Raw genomic sequence first — 15,947 nt, 5'->3', positions numbered from 1 at the left:
TACATTGTATCAATTTATGACTAAATTGCAAATTATGTTATTATGGCTTAATTTGATGCTAATATTTGATCCTTATTTTGTAGGCATCAAAAGGGTCATGGACCCGATCAGATCAGGATGCATTTGGGCTCAAATCAAGGGCTAATCAAGTCGATCAAGCCTTGGAGCATTATAGGCCGTTCATCCAAGATTGAGCAGATCTGAGCCATCCGTTGAAGATATGGCCGATCCAACTTAATGGGGAGCAGATCTGAGCTATTTATGAAGATCCAGAAGTTTTGATCCAGATCTGAGTTCATCCAGCCATTGATCCAGCCGGATTAATCTGGACCGTTCATTGAAGACTGGTCGGATCTGGACCATCCAGTGATGATCTGATCGATCCGACCTACAGGAGAGTAGATCCAGACCCTAGATCAACATCAGTACCTTCAGATCATATTTTGGATGACTTTTCACCGTTGATTTAACCCGGAACCATCTCAGCCGTCCGATCAGATCCAGATCTGATTTAAATCTGAGAAGCTACAGTGCAGAAGACGGACTCGGCGTTCGCGATTTCTCCACTGTAGCTGCTTCTTCTTCGCCACGACGCCGCAGTTCCCATTTCACGTTCCAGATCCGAGAGCTTGGTTTCTTCACCGACGACGATCTTCAGCTGCCGGCGTTCATATTCCGATGACCAGAGAGCATTGAAGGAGGTTTCCCGATGGCGACTTGAATTCTGTCCGTCGCCGCGTTCCTGAGGGGAGGTTTCCCGTTCAGCGAATTTCGCATCCACCAGAGCTTCGAGGGAGGTCTCCTGAGAGCTTCTGATCTTGTTCCGATCTCCATTCCGAAGCGAAGCTAAGTAGATCTGATCAATCGACTTAGTTTTGCAATCCACAGAATTCTTGCTCTGATTCTCGGTTGATGAGATTACCAGGCGGGTGTGAGCTGAGAGGAGGTTTCCCGGAGCTATGAACATTCCCTGGTAATAGAAGGAAGCTTGTTTGATTGTTGTTGAATGCTTATAGGGGTCCCGAGAGCATTTCTGTCGTTTCACAGCAGATTGGAGAAGTTGAGTTCGGGATTTTGGTTTGTGGAATGCTTAGGTTTAGTTTTTATTATCTTTGTCTTAGATTCGTTCTTGAACTCGCTCAGATCTGATGATCTGATTTCGTAGATTTGCAATTTAGTTTTGATTTCTTAGCTTAATCATCTTATTCCTTTGAATTCCCGAAACCAATCTTTTGTTTCAGTTACTGAATTGGTTGCAATCTGTTTTCAGTATACACATTTACATTCTTAGTTGAATTAAGTCCATTTCTACATCAAAATCATTTTATCTCAACCTTTGATCTTTGTGCTGAGATTGAATTTAATTATGGAACACTTTACTTGATGAATGGATTGTTTACCTCTGTCCAATGATGTTGTGAATGAATTTTGAATTTAATTGATAAATTGAATTGTGATCTTGAATTAGATGTTGATTCAGTTCTTATGAGAGAGTCTGAGCTTTTGAGTTTATTGGTCATTGAGATGAAGAGTTGAAGAGAAGTAATGGATACATTTGATTAAATGAAGCATTCACGTTCAAATTTAATTGTTGTTACTAGATGAAATTGAAGTGAATCATGTTAGATGAGCTTATCCTCTCTTGTCTCTATTCTTGATTTAATTAGATAAATTTAATTTGAATTGTGAGTTAAATGGAAGTGCTAAGTTGAATTTGTTGACGTAAGAATTTGATTGGAACCAATTCCAGAATGCACACACATATTAGTTATCCTTGGAAAAATACGACTTGGGACTCCTTACTACACGCATTTTCTTTAGCTTAAATGGGTTCCAACATTTGTTAATTTGATAAGCCTATTTGTGACATTCAAAATTCGGCTTACCAGTTACCACCCCCTAGGACCTAGAGTTACCGTCCCCTAGGGTTTTTCTCCACCTAGGGTTACCGCGCCCTAGGGTTTTCCTCCACCTATGACCTAAGGTTACCGCCCCTTAGGATTTTCCTTCACCTAGAGTTACCACCCCCTAGGACCTAAGGTTACCACCCCTTAGGTTTTTCCACCTGCCTAACCGCAGTTAGGACTTTCCTGAAACCTCATTTAAGCACATTAGATAACAAGGAATCTTAACTTTGAATCCCTTTGCCATTATCAAAACTTAGGTTCGGTCGTCGGATGCTTCCCGCACCAACACTCTTTCCATAAGTCTCGGCGTTTACTGCCTTAACTTTGACTGACACTGTGTCAACTGACCCGTGACAGGTGGGCTCTCCCTTATTGCTGCATCACAAGTCTCCCCCTCAAATCTAGTTGAAGGAGGCTACAGGCCTGACTGACTGGACAACTGATTTCCTTGGCGATTTCTACGTCCGATCAGAGTGTTCGGTTCCTAGTATCTGATTGGCGCATTATCCAACGTCGCTCGATCGTTGTCTAACCATGGCAAATGAACGATCGGTCCGGTAACCCGTTCTCTATGCAGAGTGGGACGATGAGCGGCAATACTTTGAGAATTCTCCAAATGCGCTTCTTCGAGCGAGCGCTATCGTTGCCGACGTCATCCATATTTCTCCAAGTCCATGCAAATCCTTGACAATTATGACCGAGCACGCTACCATCCCTTTTAATTAAGTTCATTAAATGTTATCCGGTAACTGCATGCCACATTTCCCTCTTTCTGCCGCCGCATGCCTGATAAGACAAGCAGATATCCTCTGCTGATGTGACTAGCACCTTTTTTGAATTCCACGGTCAGATCTTCTTCTAGGTTTTCAAAACCTTGGATCGGATGGTTAGAGCGACCGACCATGAGGTTTATAAGCCTCACGTGTGCAGCCATCTTCTCAACTTCTTGCCTTCGTCTTCGAGCTTCACCGCTGTGGCATTCCGCTTCTTCGTCGGTGGTCTCCCTTACTCTGGTGGTCTCCCTGTAAGCTTCTTTGATCGATTCTGTGTGATGTTCCTTGTAAGGTTCTTTGATCGATTCGGTTTAGTGTTCGTTTATCATTCATCTTCGATCTTGTTCTTTCGTTCTTTCGATGGCAAGCTCATCCCAACCTCTCGTTGTCATCCCTGGACTCTGGTACACCTCCATTGAGTCTAGGTTCGACACAGGCGATGCGAAGAGTTTGAGGGCGGCATTTGAAATTTCACTTAACTATCAAATTGGTCTTCCCTCTACCTTTGACCATCCGATTTCGTAACCTTTTTTAGGGAACAATTTACCGCCAGCCTTCGGTTCCCGATCTACCCTTTCTTTTTTGCTGTTTATAAATATTTTCGTATTTCTCTCCACCAACTAGTGCCAAACTCCTTTTAGCTACTGTGCGGGGTCGTTGTTCTGTTATGCCTGCACGACATTCCACTTAATCCTCAGCTCTTCCACTATTTTTATTACCCCAAAATGTCCGAGCCGGGGACTTTTCTCTTCCAAGATCGAGTTGGCCTAGTCTCCTTTGATAAAATGTCGTCCTCCAATAAATATTGGAGGGACTACTATTTTTTTGTCTGTCTTCCTGAGCGTCCCGATTCCCCGACCTGCTGGCGGCTAGAAGTGGCGAACCCACTGGAACTTAAGAAGTATAAGAGCCGATCGGACTAGCTACACGTAGCTTCACAATTGGCTGGGAAAATAATACAATATCCACAAATTGCTGCATGAGGGAGTCCTCTACGTGTTCTGTCACGCCCCGAGAGTAAGGTTGTCCGACGAAAATCGGACAACACCTCCCCTGTAGCAGTGACAAATGGAACCGGTATACATCACCAACAGATAATACATATGCAAATTAAATCACAACCACGCAGAAAATATGCAGCCCACACGGCTGTAAAATCAAACACAGCGGAAAACAAGAATAACAAGTATAAAGTAACGAAAACTCACCGCGGGCCGGCCCGGCTTGACTCCTCGACAAAACAACCAAATACAGAACAACAAATCCACAGCCCAATTATTACAATGCTAAATTCAAAGGTTTAACTCACAATAAAATGAAAACTAAAACCATAAAACCGTCCTCGGAAGCGACGTGGGACCGGCAGTCGGGATCCTCCTCCAAGTGTACTAGCATCGCTATCAGCTACCTGGTGAAATTACCAATGTGGGTGGTGAGTATAAAGACTCAGCGAGTAATAGAATAGACAGTGCACGAGTATCATAAAGAACAGGAATACAATAGGTTACAGTCTCGGAAAGATAAATAGCAGATACTACTGGGTAAACAAAGTATATATCCATACCTGAAACCATATCCTAGGCTAAAAATGTAAGGTTTGAGATAACATAAACTGCTACAGCACTGCTCATAACTACCAGAATCACATGTAAAGTATACTGTAATAGTAATCAGTGTCTAAGCATATACAACAGGTATGAGATAACAGAACTGCATAAGTAAGCATATAACAGCATAAGCAAATATAACGGAAAATAGCGTATGCACGGATGGTCACCCTGCCACCTCTCTGCACCACGACCCCTGTATGGTCGAGAGGTCGAATCGATGACAGCTGTACCACCCAAAGGCCGCCACTACTCTCGAGTGACCGGATGGACAGTTGCATAGTAGCTGAATAGCTACGTCTGCGACAGGGGTCCCTGCTGCCCGCGACTCCAGCTACCACTACCCATGAGTGTGCGAGTGGGGGACACGACAGGACAAGCGACACGCTCCAACTACCACTACCCATGAGTGGCCGAGCGTGCGGCCCAAGCCAATGACCGTCTCAACCACAAGGGAGCCAAGGTCATCGGCAATGCATGCAATAACATGAAGCAAACAATGCAACAGTCTCCATAAATATATAGCAGAAATCAGGTATGCTACATGAATCCGCATGCTCAATACTAAGCATAAATAAACAGTAGTCAAACAGGTAAACATGGCATATAGTATCTTTCTATCCAGTATCTAATATCTACTATCTGGTGTTCGGTATCTGCTAAATATCCTGAATAGCAACGAGAGACTGTATAGATACAGAAACGAGTATCTCAAAGATTGAGTGGATAAAGTATCAAGCACAAGAAATAAGACGAGTGGAGTCAAGATAAATACTACATATATGAAACTAACTCATGCACTAAGATCGATATCTAAAGAAGCAAGTCAAGAAGTACCCGCCTCAAATGTAGGCTGAATCCGACGCCAATCTCGTCACGACGCTCGTCCTGATCAAAGTCCTGCATCAACGTATCGATTTTAACCACATACGTATAGAACCAAATAGTTAAGCCAACACTCAAAACAGGCATGCTAATCTGGGTTCCTTCATTATCTAAATAAACCCTACACTGATCTACTCCACAACAATTCCCAAGCCCTAATTTATGTCTTCAGATCACACAATTCCCAGCCAAATCTGATCAACATAAGGAATTCTAAACATGCATTGGTTCCATATACACTGGTACCATACGAAATTATCTCATTCCTTAACAAAATCTACATCTATCAATTAATTAAGCAACAATCAACAAGCTTCCAATTCTAACAAAATCAAGATACCTTACCTAACTCCCCGATGTTGACTCACTGTCGGTAGGTGGAATCGTCGGCACAAGTTCAATGGTGCTGCTCACTACCTCAGATGCACAACCAATGTTTCTACAAGGCTACCAACATTTAAAATTGCACCAATCGGCCCACAATTCCAACCGAATTCAACACCTAGTTCTACAAACCTCACATCTGTAGTTGTGGAAGCCTTACCTACTGCTTCCCGGATGAAGAATCGTTGCTGGAAGATAGACTCGCTGGCACTAGCACACTGATGCTGCCCAATGTTGTTGATTCACAGATCCGAGCTCTCACAAAGCTATATGCATCACAAGCATCCCACACGTTGCCTAATCAGTATCAAATTCAATTCGAAACCAACATTTAGATCTGCAACCTAACATCTATAGTGGTAGAAACCTTACCTATTGATTCCCGGAGGAAAACCAGCTGCTGGAACTGTGATCGAGCCCTTCCCAGCAAGCCACTGCCACAACAATACCTCAATCAACATATGCTTGCATCCTGACTTCAAATCACAACCTCCATAGCTAAGAGTAAACCCTAATCGAAACCATACCTGACCTACCTCACTGCCAGGAGCCACCACAAGCGGCGGAAGAGAAACTCGACGGAATCGGCTTGGCTCTAAGGCTCGGGAAAATGAGACAGCTCCTTGAAATGCAAATCCTCGTCCAGCATCGCTTTGGAACAGGCGATATCACCCCCCGTGTCCACAGGACCCAAATCTCATCACCCGACTGGAAATCCCCTGGGCGAAGAGGCGGTTTCGAGGGAAGACACCGTCGGTGAGACCTCCTCCGATCTGTCGAGGAAGTCGGAGACTCGCCCTGCTACACAGGGCCGGTATTCCGGCGCGGCCGTGAGTCGGAGCTGCGTCCGTCGACGAGATCGGGAGGAAATGACCCGAGAAGAGGGGAGTCGGCGTTTTAGGGCTCGGTGGGTGTACTGTAGCTTCTTATAGAGATGGGGTTTAAGTTCTTCCCAACCCTTAACTCTAATGATGATTTCCAACACCATCCTAAGCCTAATAATTTATCCCCTTAAACACGGTCATACGTCCTCCAAATAAATCCAGAAAAATGTCTAAAAATTCCCGTAAATTATTATGAGTTATTTACTTTGCCGTATCTCACATTCTCCCCCTCTAATAAAAATTTGGTCTCCAAATTTACAACCTAAATGCGTTAAACACGAATGACACGTTTCCCGGCCATCCATTCAAGGCCCAAGGAAAGGTCAAGTCCCATCACTTCCAACACTTATAGATCCACCACCAGTGTCTAACCATCGAAATGTACATAACATCCTCTGGCTTCTTGACGTACAACAAGTATCTCTCCAGACGATAAAGATACTGCTATGTCACGTGTCTAGCGTGTAGGTAACACCCCCCGAAAAGATACTTGAGAGATGGACAAATGGGTTACACTAGCATCTATTAATAGTCCTATAATAAACGTATAAAGTAAAATAATACCTCGGAAGACCGATCTCTCAGCTCCCTGTGCCTCCTCTCGTGTGACAGCATAAACACGACCCACCTCTGAGCTCGGCTGTGGTATCCCTGAAGTGGTCTGCGCTGACATCGTAGGTGCGGGAACCAGCTGCTGATACTGAGACTGAGACTGCTGCTGGTATGCTGAGTAGGGCTGAGATGGATGAAAATCCTGTTGTACAGGAAATGCCTGATGAGAAGATACTGCGGCAGAATACTGTGTAGTCGCTGGTTCCTGACCCTGCACATGATATATCTATCCCTGAGAAAGCTGGGGTCTCTACTGACGTGACGCACCCCGAGTCGTTTGGCCCGGAAGCTTACAATAGAAGGATATCGAGTGATCCAACGGACAATCAGGCTTGAGGTGACTTTTCGAGCCGCACTGGATGTTAGAGTGTATACTAAAAGCCTAGCTTTTGGTATAAACATTTATCCAGAAATAAGAATCACATTGGTCAAATGTCTACATTTATGATAAATGAAGTTGTTCAATTAATTTATATTGTAGATAACATGGTGTGTGGTGTCACACACATAGGATTATGTTATCAGTACCTTATAAATTATAAACAGTAGCTCACGACCATAATGGAAAGGAACAAACCATTGGAAGGTCGTAGTGTAATTAGGTATTAGTTTATCTTAACTATATAATTACACTAGTACACTTAGAGTGTATTGAGTAGGACCATTAGAGGTCGTTTCTTTTATACTGACTTTATAAAGAAACAAAGACCTCAGTTGTTATGGATGTGTGTGCTCTTAATCCTAATATAATAACAAGCACATATATTTGATATTTATTTCTTTAATTTATCAATGGGTGAGATTTAGTTCAATGAATCAATAAGCCCGATAAGTTGGGAAATGATATCACTTATAGTGTGTGTTGTTGATTATAGAAGGAAACTGTGTCCTAGTGATCTAGGTTGAGAATGTCCTCAAGAGGAGTTCATAAGGATTGTCATGTTAAACCCTGCAGGTGGACTTAGTCCGACATGACGATGAAGTTGAGTGGTACTACTCTTGGAGCTAGATATTAATTAAGTGAATTGTCAGTAACTTACTTAATTAGTGGACATTTGTTATCTTAAACACAGGGAGACTAACACACTCATAATAAGAAGGAGCCCAAAATGTAATTTGGGATTGGTGCGGTAGTTCAATAATAGTTCTTTAGTGGAATGAATTATTATTGATGAAATTAAGTTGTGTGTTCGGGGCGAACACGGGATGCTTAATTTCATCGGGAGACCAAAACCAATTCCTCCTCTCGGTCCTTATCGTAGCCTCTAGTATATAGAGATTTATACCCACCGCATACCCACCTTCTTACCCATCCAATGGGGGGCCGGCCAAGCTAGCTTGGAACCCAAGCTAGGGCCGGCCAAGACCAAGTGGATGAGCCATGTAGGTGGCCGGCCAAAGCTTGGGTCCCAAGCTTAGGTGGCCGGCCACTAGAATATTAAAAAGGATTTTTATTAAAATTATTTCTTATGTGGATATCATGATTTTAAAAGAGAGTTTAAAAATTAAAAATTTCCTTTTATAGCTTTCTACAAAAGATTAAGAGAAAAGATTAATCTCTTTCCTTATTTGTAGATTAAAAGGATGGTTTTAATTTTTGGTAAAAACTTTTCTTATTTGTAAATCATCTACATGTTTAAAAGAGAGTTTAAAATTTGAAATCTTTCCTTATTTGTTGATTAAAGGAGGATTTTAAATTTTAAGAAAACTTTCCTTTTTAACCATGTTCATGATTTAAAAGAAAGTTTAAAAATTAATAATTCTCTTTTATTAGTTTCTACAAAGATTGAGAAAAGATTTGATATCTTTCCTTATTTGTAGATTAAAAGAGATTTTAATTTTTAGAGATAACTTTCTTTTTATCCACATGTTTAAAAGAAAGATTTTAATTTATTAAATTTCCTTTTTATAAATCAATCATGAAGGGATTAAATTATTGAAGAAATTTTATAAATTTCTGGAGACAAATTAGGAAGTTTTAATTAATTAAAACTCTCCTTGTTTGTAACTTTAGTGTGGACCATGTAAATTGAGAAAAGGAAAATTGTTTTTAATTAAATAAATTTTTCCTTTTCATGGCAAAAGAATTAAGGAAGTTTTTAATTAAATTTCCTTATTTTCCAAGACCAAGGATTATAAAAGAAGGGGTAGAGAAGGCTTCATGTGAACAACCTCTATTATTTCTCTCTCTCTTTTCCTTGGTGTTGTGGCCGGCCAACCTCTCTTCCTCTCTTCCTCTTGGTGGTGGCCGAACCTTCTCTATTGGCTTGGAGCTCTTGTGGTGGCCGGATACTACTTGGGGAAGAAGAAGAAGAAGGAGAGAAAGCTTATATCCCTTGGAGCTTGGTTGGTGTTTTGTTCTTCGTCCTTGGTGAAGCTTCTTTGTGTTGGCCGAACCTAGCTAGGAGGAGAAGAAGGTGCTTGGTGGTTTCTCATCTCGGAAGATCGTTGCCCACACAACGTCCGAGGTTAGAAGAGGAATACGGTAGAAGATCAAGAGGTCTTTCTAAAAGGTATAACTAGTAATTTTTTGTTTCCGCATCATGCTAGTTATTTATGGAAATAATACCAAATACAAGAGGCTTACGATTCTAGTATTTCAAATATGTTTTTCGAAGTTGTGTTCTTTTGTTTTTATTTTTCCTTGTGATTTGATTGTTCTTTTCGGTTAACCTAAAGTTATTTTAGGAAATTAAATATTAGATTTCCATAAAAGGTTTTGTCTAGTCGGTGGTGGTTGCTCCCATATCCAAGAAGGCCATGTGCCTCGCCACGTCAGTACTGGGAACCAATTATGGAAATTAATATTTAATGGAATTAATAACTTAAGGTGATTTGGGTCGAACGTGTTAAGTTCCGCAGGAGATCCAAGTCAAAACCGAAAAGAACAAATAGATTAAGTTTTGGATCAAACGTGTTAAGTTCCGCAGGCGATCCAAAATTTAATTTAAAAGAACACATGGTAGCTAGGAAAAGGTTCAGACCTTTGTACAAAATTTTTGTACAGTGGAACCTCTAGGCTTTCCGAGTAGCAACCAACACTGGAAACACCTGGTTTCACTATTACCATTCTTCCGATTTCTCTTAGGGAAACTAGTAGACCCGTCCGTGGTGCGCCTTGATTTCTGTGGCCGAGAAGATCCTTCGGAAGTAACTTGCAAGTCTTGACCCTTATTCCCTCTCTTCTGCAACGACTATTTTTCATGTCCTTTCTCCTGATTTACCTGTTGCTGAGTCATCTCTATGAATAGTGCTCGATCTAGAACCTCCCGATAGGAACTACCTGGAAATCCTGACATCCGGATCCGAATGTATGCCGCAAGACCCTGAGTAAACTGCTGCATACGATCACAATCTTGTGCCACTAAGTGAGGACAAAATTCTGCCAACCTACAGAATTTAGCATTGTACTCCATCACTGACCGGTCACCCTGCTTGAGATTCAGAAATTCCTGGCGTCGAGCTAGACAGAAGGTCGCTGGGAAATATTGCCGCTCAAACGCGTCTCGGAACATCGCCCATGTGATGCGCTGCTCTCCAAAGATCGTCTTCTGCATGTCCCACCATGTGACTGCCTGATCCCGGAGATGATACGCTGCCAGTTCCACTTTCTCCTCATCCGTGCAACTTAGGTACCCAAAGGTGCTCTCTAAATTCTTCAACCAGCTTCGAGCAGCCCAAGGATCTGCTCCACCCAAATATAAGTTAAATATGTCCTTGATGGACCTCACCAGCAACGGTATCCGAGCTCTGTCCCTCATCCAATCAGTAGTAGCAGGAGTAGGAAATGCTGATGGTATCCCGGAGGGAATCCCCTGAGGCTGAAATTCCCGATTTCTACCAGATGGTATGACTGAAGGGATCTCCTGAGGCTGACGTCCCTGATCTCTAGGAGTCTGATGGGTCTGTCCCCGACTAACTGTCTCAACATCAGTTGGATCCCTAGAAGAATCTGCCTCCTGAGTCACTGGTTCTGGTTCCTCAGCCTCAATGGGTTATTTCCGTGGTCGTCCTGGACCACGATGAGAACCGGCTACCACTCGAGCACATCTCATACCTGGTGTAAACCACTAATAAGTACAACAAACAATATAAGTTCATACTTATAAAACTTACAGCCTATAACTTGGAGGTGTTCCGCCGCTGCCTGGTCCCAAATCCCAAAAAAAAGTCACTTCGAGGAATAAAATCATGGAAAAATCCAAAACGTACAAATCTAGCATTGTAAACCTGTAGCTCTGATACCAATAAATTGTCACGCCCCGAGAGTAAGGTCGTCCGACGAAAATCGGACAGCACCTCCCCTGTAGCAGTGACAAATGGAACCGGTATACATCACCAACAGATAATACATATGCAAATTAAATCACAACCATGCATAAAATATGCAGCCCACACGGCTGTAAAATCAAACACAGCGGAAAACAAGAATAACAAGTATAAAGTAACGAAAACTCACCGCGGGCCGGCTCGGCTTGACTCCTCGACAAAACAACCAAATACAGAACAACAAATCCACAACCCAATTATTACAATGCTAAATTCAAAGGTTTAACTCACAATAAAATGAAAACCAAAACCATAAAACCGTCCTCGGAAGCGACGTGGGACCGGCAGTCGGGATCCTCCTCCAAGTGTACTAGCATCGCTATCAGCTACCTGGTGAAATTACCAATGTGGGTGGTGAGTATAAAGACTCAGCGGGTAATAGAATAGACAGTGCATGAGTATCATAAAGAACAGGAATACAATAGGATATAGTCTCGGAAAGATAAATAGCAGATACTACTGGGTAAACAAAGTATATATCCATACCTGAAACCATATCCTAGGCTAAAAGTGTAAGGTCTGAGATAACATAAACTGCTACAGTACTGCTCATAACTACCAGAATCACATGTAAAGTATACTATAATAGTAATCAGTGTCCAAGCATATACAACAGGTATGAGATAACAGAACTGCATAAGTAAGCATATAACAGCATAAGCAAATATAACGGAGTAGCAGTGACAAATGGAATCGGTATACATCACCAACAGATAATACATATGCAAATTAAATCACAACCACGCAGATAATATGCAGCCCACACGGCTGTAAAATCAAACACAGCGGAAAACAAGAATAACAAGTATAAAGTAACGAAAACTCACCGCGGGCCGGCCCGGCTTGACTCCTCGACAAAACAACCAAATACAGAACAACAAATCCACAGCCCAATTATTAGAATGCTAAATTCAAAGGTTTAACTCACAATAAAATGAAAGCCAAAACCATAAAACCGTCCTCGAAAGCGACGTGGGACCGGCAGTCGGGATCCTCCTCCAAGTGTACTAGCATCGCTATCAGCTACTTGGTGAAATTACCAATGTGGGTGGTGAGTATAAAGACTCAGCGGGTAATAGAATAGACAGTGCATGAGTATCATAAAGAACAGGAATACAATAGGATATAGTCTCGGAAAGATAAATAGCAGATACTACTGGGTAACAAAGTATATATCCATACCTGAAACCATATCCTAGGTTAAAAGTGTAAGGTCTGAGATAACATAAACTGCTACAGTACTGCTCATAACTACCAGAATCACATGTAAAGTATACTGTAATAGTAATCAGTGTCCAAGTATATACAACAGGTATGAGATAACAGAACTGCATAAGTAAGCATATAACAGCATAAGCAAATATAACGGAAAATAGCGTATGCACGGATGGTCACCCCGCCACCTCTCTGCACCACGCCCCCTGTATGGTCGAGAGGCCGGATCAATGACAGCTGTAACATCCAAAGGTCGCCACTACTCTCGAGTGACCGGATGGACAGTTGCATAGTAGCTGAATAGCTACGTCTGCGACGGGGGTCCCTGTTGCCCGCGACTCCAGCTACCACTACCCATGAGTGTGCGAGTGGGGGACACGACAGGACAAGCGACACGCTCCAGCTACCACTACCCATGAGTGGCCGAGCGTGTGGCCCAAGCAAATGACCGTCTCAACCACAAGGGAGCCAAGGTCATCGGCAATGCATGCAATGACATGAAGCAAACAATGCAACAGTCTCCATAAATATATAGCAGAAATCAGGTATGCTACATGAATCCGCATGCTCAATACTAAGCATAAATAAATAGTAGTCAAACAGGTAAACATGGCATATAGTATCTTTCTATCCAATATCTAATATCTACTATCTAGTATTCGGTATCTGCTAAATATCCTGAATAGTAACGAGAGACTGTATAGATACAGAAACGGTTATCTCAAAGATTGAGTGGATAAATATCAAGCACAAGAAATAAGACGAGTGGAGTCAAGATAAATACTACATATATGAAACTAACTCATGCACTAAGATCGATATCTAAAGAAGCAAGTCAAGAAGTACCCGCCTCAAATGTAGGCTGAATCCGACGCCAATCTCGTCACGACGCTCGTCCTGATCAAAGTCCTGCATCAACGTATCGATTTTAACCACATACGTATAGAACCAAATAGTTAAGCCAACACTCAAAACAGGCACGCTAATTTGGGTTCCTTCATTATCTAAATAAACCCTACACTGATCTACTCCACAACAATTCCCAAGCCCTAATTTATGTCTTCAGATCACACAATTCCCAGCCAAATCTGATCAACATAAGGAATTCTAAACATGCATTGGTTCCATATACACTGGTACCATACGAAATTATCTCATTCCTTAACAAAATCTACATCTATTAATTAATTATGCAACAATCAACAAGCTTCCAATTCTAACAAAATCAAGATACCTTACCTAACTCCCCGATGTTGACTCACTGCCGGTAGGTGGAATCGTCGGCACAAGTACAATGGTGCTGCTCACTACCTCAGATGCACAACCAATGTTTCTACAAGGCTACCAACATTTAAAATTGCACCAATCGGCCCGTAATTCCAACCGAATTCAACACCTAGTTCTACAAACCTCACATATGTAGTTGTGGAAGCCTTACCTACTGCTTCCCGGATGAAGAATCGTTGCTGGAAGATAGACTCGCTGGCACTAGCACACTGATGCTGCCCAATGTTGCTGATTCACAGATCCGAGCTCTCACAAAGCTATATGCATCACAAGCATCCCACACGTTGCCTAATCAGTATAAAATTAAATCCGAAACCAACATTTAGATCTGCAACCTAACATCTATAGTGGTAGAAACCTTACCTATTGATTCCCGGAGGAAAACCAGCTGCTGGAACTGTGATCGAGCCCTTCCCAGCAAGCCACTGCCACAACAATACCTCAATCAACATATGCTTGCATCCTGGCTTCAAATCACAACCTCCATAGCTAAGAGTAAACCCTAATCGAAACCACACCTGACCTACCTCACTGCCAGGAGCCACCACAAGAGGCGGAAGAGAAACTCGACGGAATCGGCTTGGCTCTAAGGCTCGGGAAAATGAGACAGCTCCTTGAAATGCAAATCCTCGTCCAACATCGCTTTGGAACAGGCGATATCACCCCCCGTGTCCACAGGACCCAAATCTCATCACTCGACTGGAAATCCCCTGGGCGAAGAGGCGGTTTCGAGGGAAGACACCGTCGGTGAGACCTCCTCCGATCTACCGAGGAAGTCGGAGACTCGCCCTGCTACACAGCGCCGGCGTTCCGGCGCGACCGTGAGTCGGAGCTGCGTCCGTCGACGAGATCGGGAGGAAATGACCCGAGAAGAGGTGAGTCGGCGTTTTAGGGCTCGGTGGGTGTACTGTAGCTTCTTATAGAGATGGGGTTTAAGTTCTTCCCAACCCTTACCTCGAATGATGATTTCCAACACCATCTTAAGCCTAATAATTTATCCCCTTAAACACGGTCATAAGTCCTCCAAATAAATCCAGAAAAATGTCTAAAAATTCCTGTAAATTATTATGAGTTATTTACTTTGCCGTATCTCACATGTTCGGCTTGAGCCCGATCCTCACGAAGCTCCCGACCAGCTTAGGTATGCTCTTTGTCATCATTCTCATTGAATCTAACTGATTGTTTCTCCATTTTTGCAGCTCACATAATGCTAAGGGCACGTTTGGCCGGCAAAGCCAAACAGACACAGAGATCAATGTTGCGGCCGTGGCTGAGTTGGAGAGCCATGGTTTGCATTCGATCGGCTCACAAGAAGACTCGCTTGGAGAGAGCGAGGGAGTGTCAACTCTAGTGAGCGAAGGGATAGCCTGCCGGACGCCCAGTGGTGGAGCGGTTGGTGCATCAAATCCTCCCTCCGCATGGCTGCCGGTGATTCCGGTTGAGGGGGCGTCAGACTCGGCCTCTTCTAGGGAACCACTGATAAGCCGCAAGAGGCGCCGGGTGGAGACTACATCGCGATCTGCTTCCTCCATGGTGCGGACCCCCACCAGAACTAGCCTGTGCCTTCCTTCTGCCGAGCGGGTTGAAACCTTGACGCCAGCTCTCACCACGACGACCGTTCCCCCTACATTATCTGATCAGACACCATCCCTATCCAGTCTGCCATAGGGAACTATTTGCGCACCGCCAGTACTTTCATGCCACCACCGCCGAAGATTCTAAAGTCTGACATTCGGCCGACGTCAATGTCTCGACTGCCCGATAGAGCGACCTCGACCCAATTTGCCCTGAGCGGTCGGTGCCACATAACAGCGGTTATCCATCTTCAGACTGAGGAATGTCGTGAGTCAGACAGCGCTGAATCCCAAGCCCCTGAGCACCAGATAATCATTCAGGGGCCGCTCACACATATATGGGTTGACGCCTGAGCCCGTGTAGATGTCATGCCTTCGGGGGCGCTCGCGGACAGCCATACCCAGATGTGCACTGGGGTAAGTTTGTATGTTCTTAATTTATCTCTGATCGACTCTTATAATTTCATGGTTCCTCGCAGTATTGGGTAGA

General features: G+C 43.2%; 2 long non-coding RNA genes across 2 annotated transcripts; both read right to left on the bottom strand.

Annotated features, from left to right (window-relative positions):
• Positions 1-5,285: 5,285 nt before the first annotated feature.
• On the bottom strand, positions 5,286-6,487 carry LOC122025251. The gene is made up of 4 exons (XR_006123638.1): positions 6,084-6,487; positions 5,929-5,990; positions 5,717-5,822; positions 5,286-5,619 (listed from the first exon to the last, which is right to left on the bottom strand). It is a non-coding gene; the product is annotated as an uncharacterized LOC122025251 (long non-coding RNA).
• Positions 6,488-11,668: 5,181 nt separating this feature from the next.
• LOC122024719 lies at positions 11,669-14,130 on the bottom strand. The gene is made up of 3 exons (XR_006123500.1): positions 14,035-14,130; positions 13,836-13,937; positions 11,669-11,711 (listed from the first exon to the last, which is right to left on the bottom strand). It is a non-coding gene; the product is annotated as an uncharacterized LOC122024719 (long non-coding RNA).
• Positions 14,131-15,947: the final 1,817 nt, after the last annotated feature.

The sequence above is a fragment of the Zingiber officinale genome, chromosome 9B (assembly GCF_018446385.1).
Source record: "Zingiber officinale cultivar Zhangliang chromosome 9B, Zo_v1.1, whole genome shotgun sequence".
Taxonomy (NCBI): Eukaryota; Viridiplantae; Streptophyta; class Magnoliopsida; order Zingiberales; family Zingiberaceae; genus Zingiber; species Zingiber officinale.
This window is presented reverse-complemented; position numbering and strand designations above follow the sequence as displayed.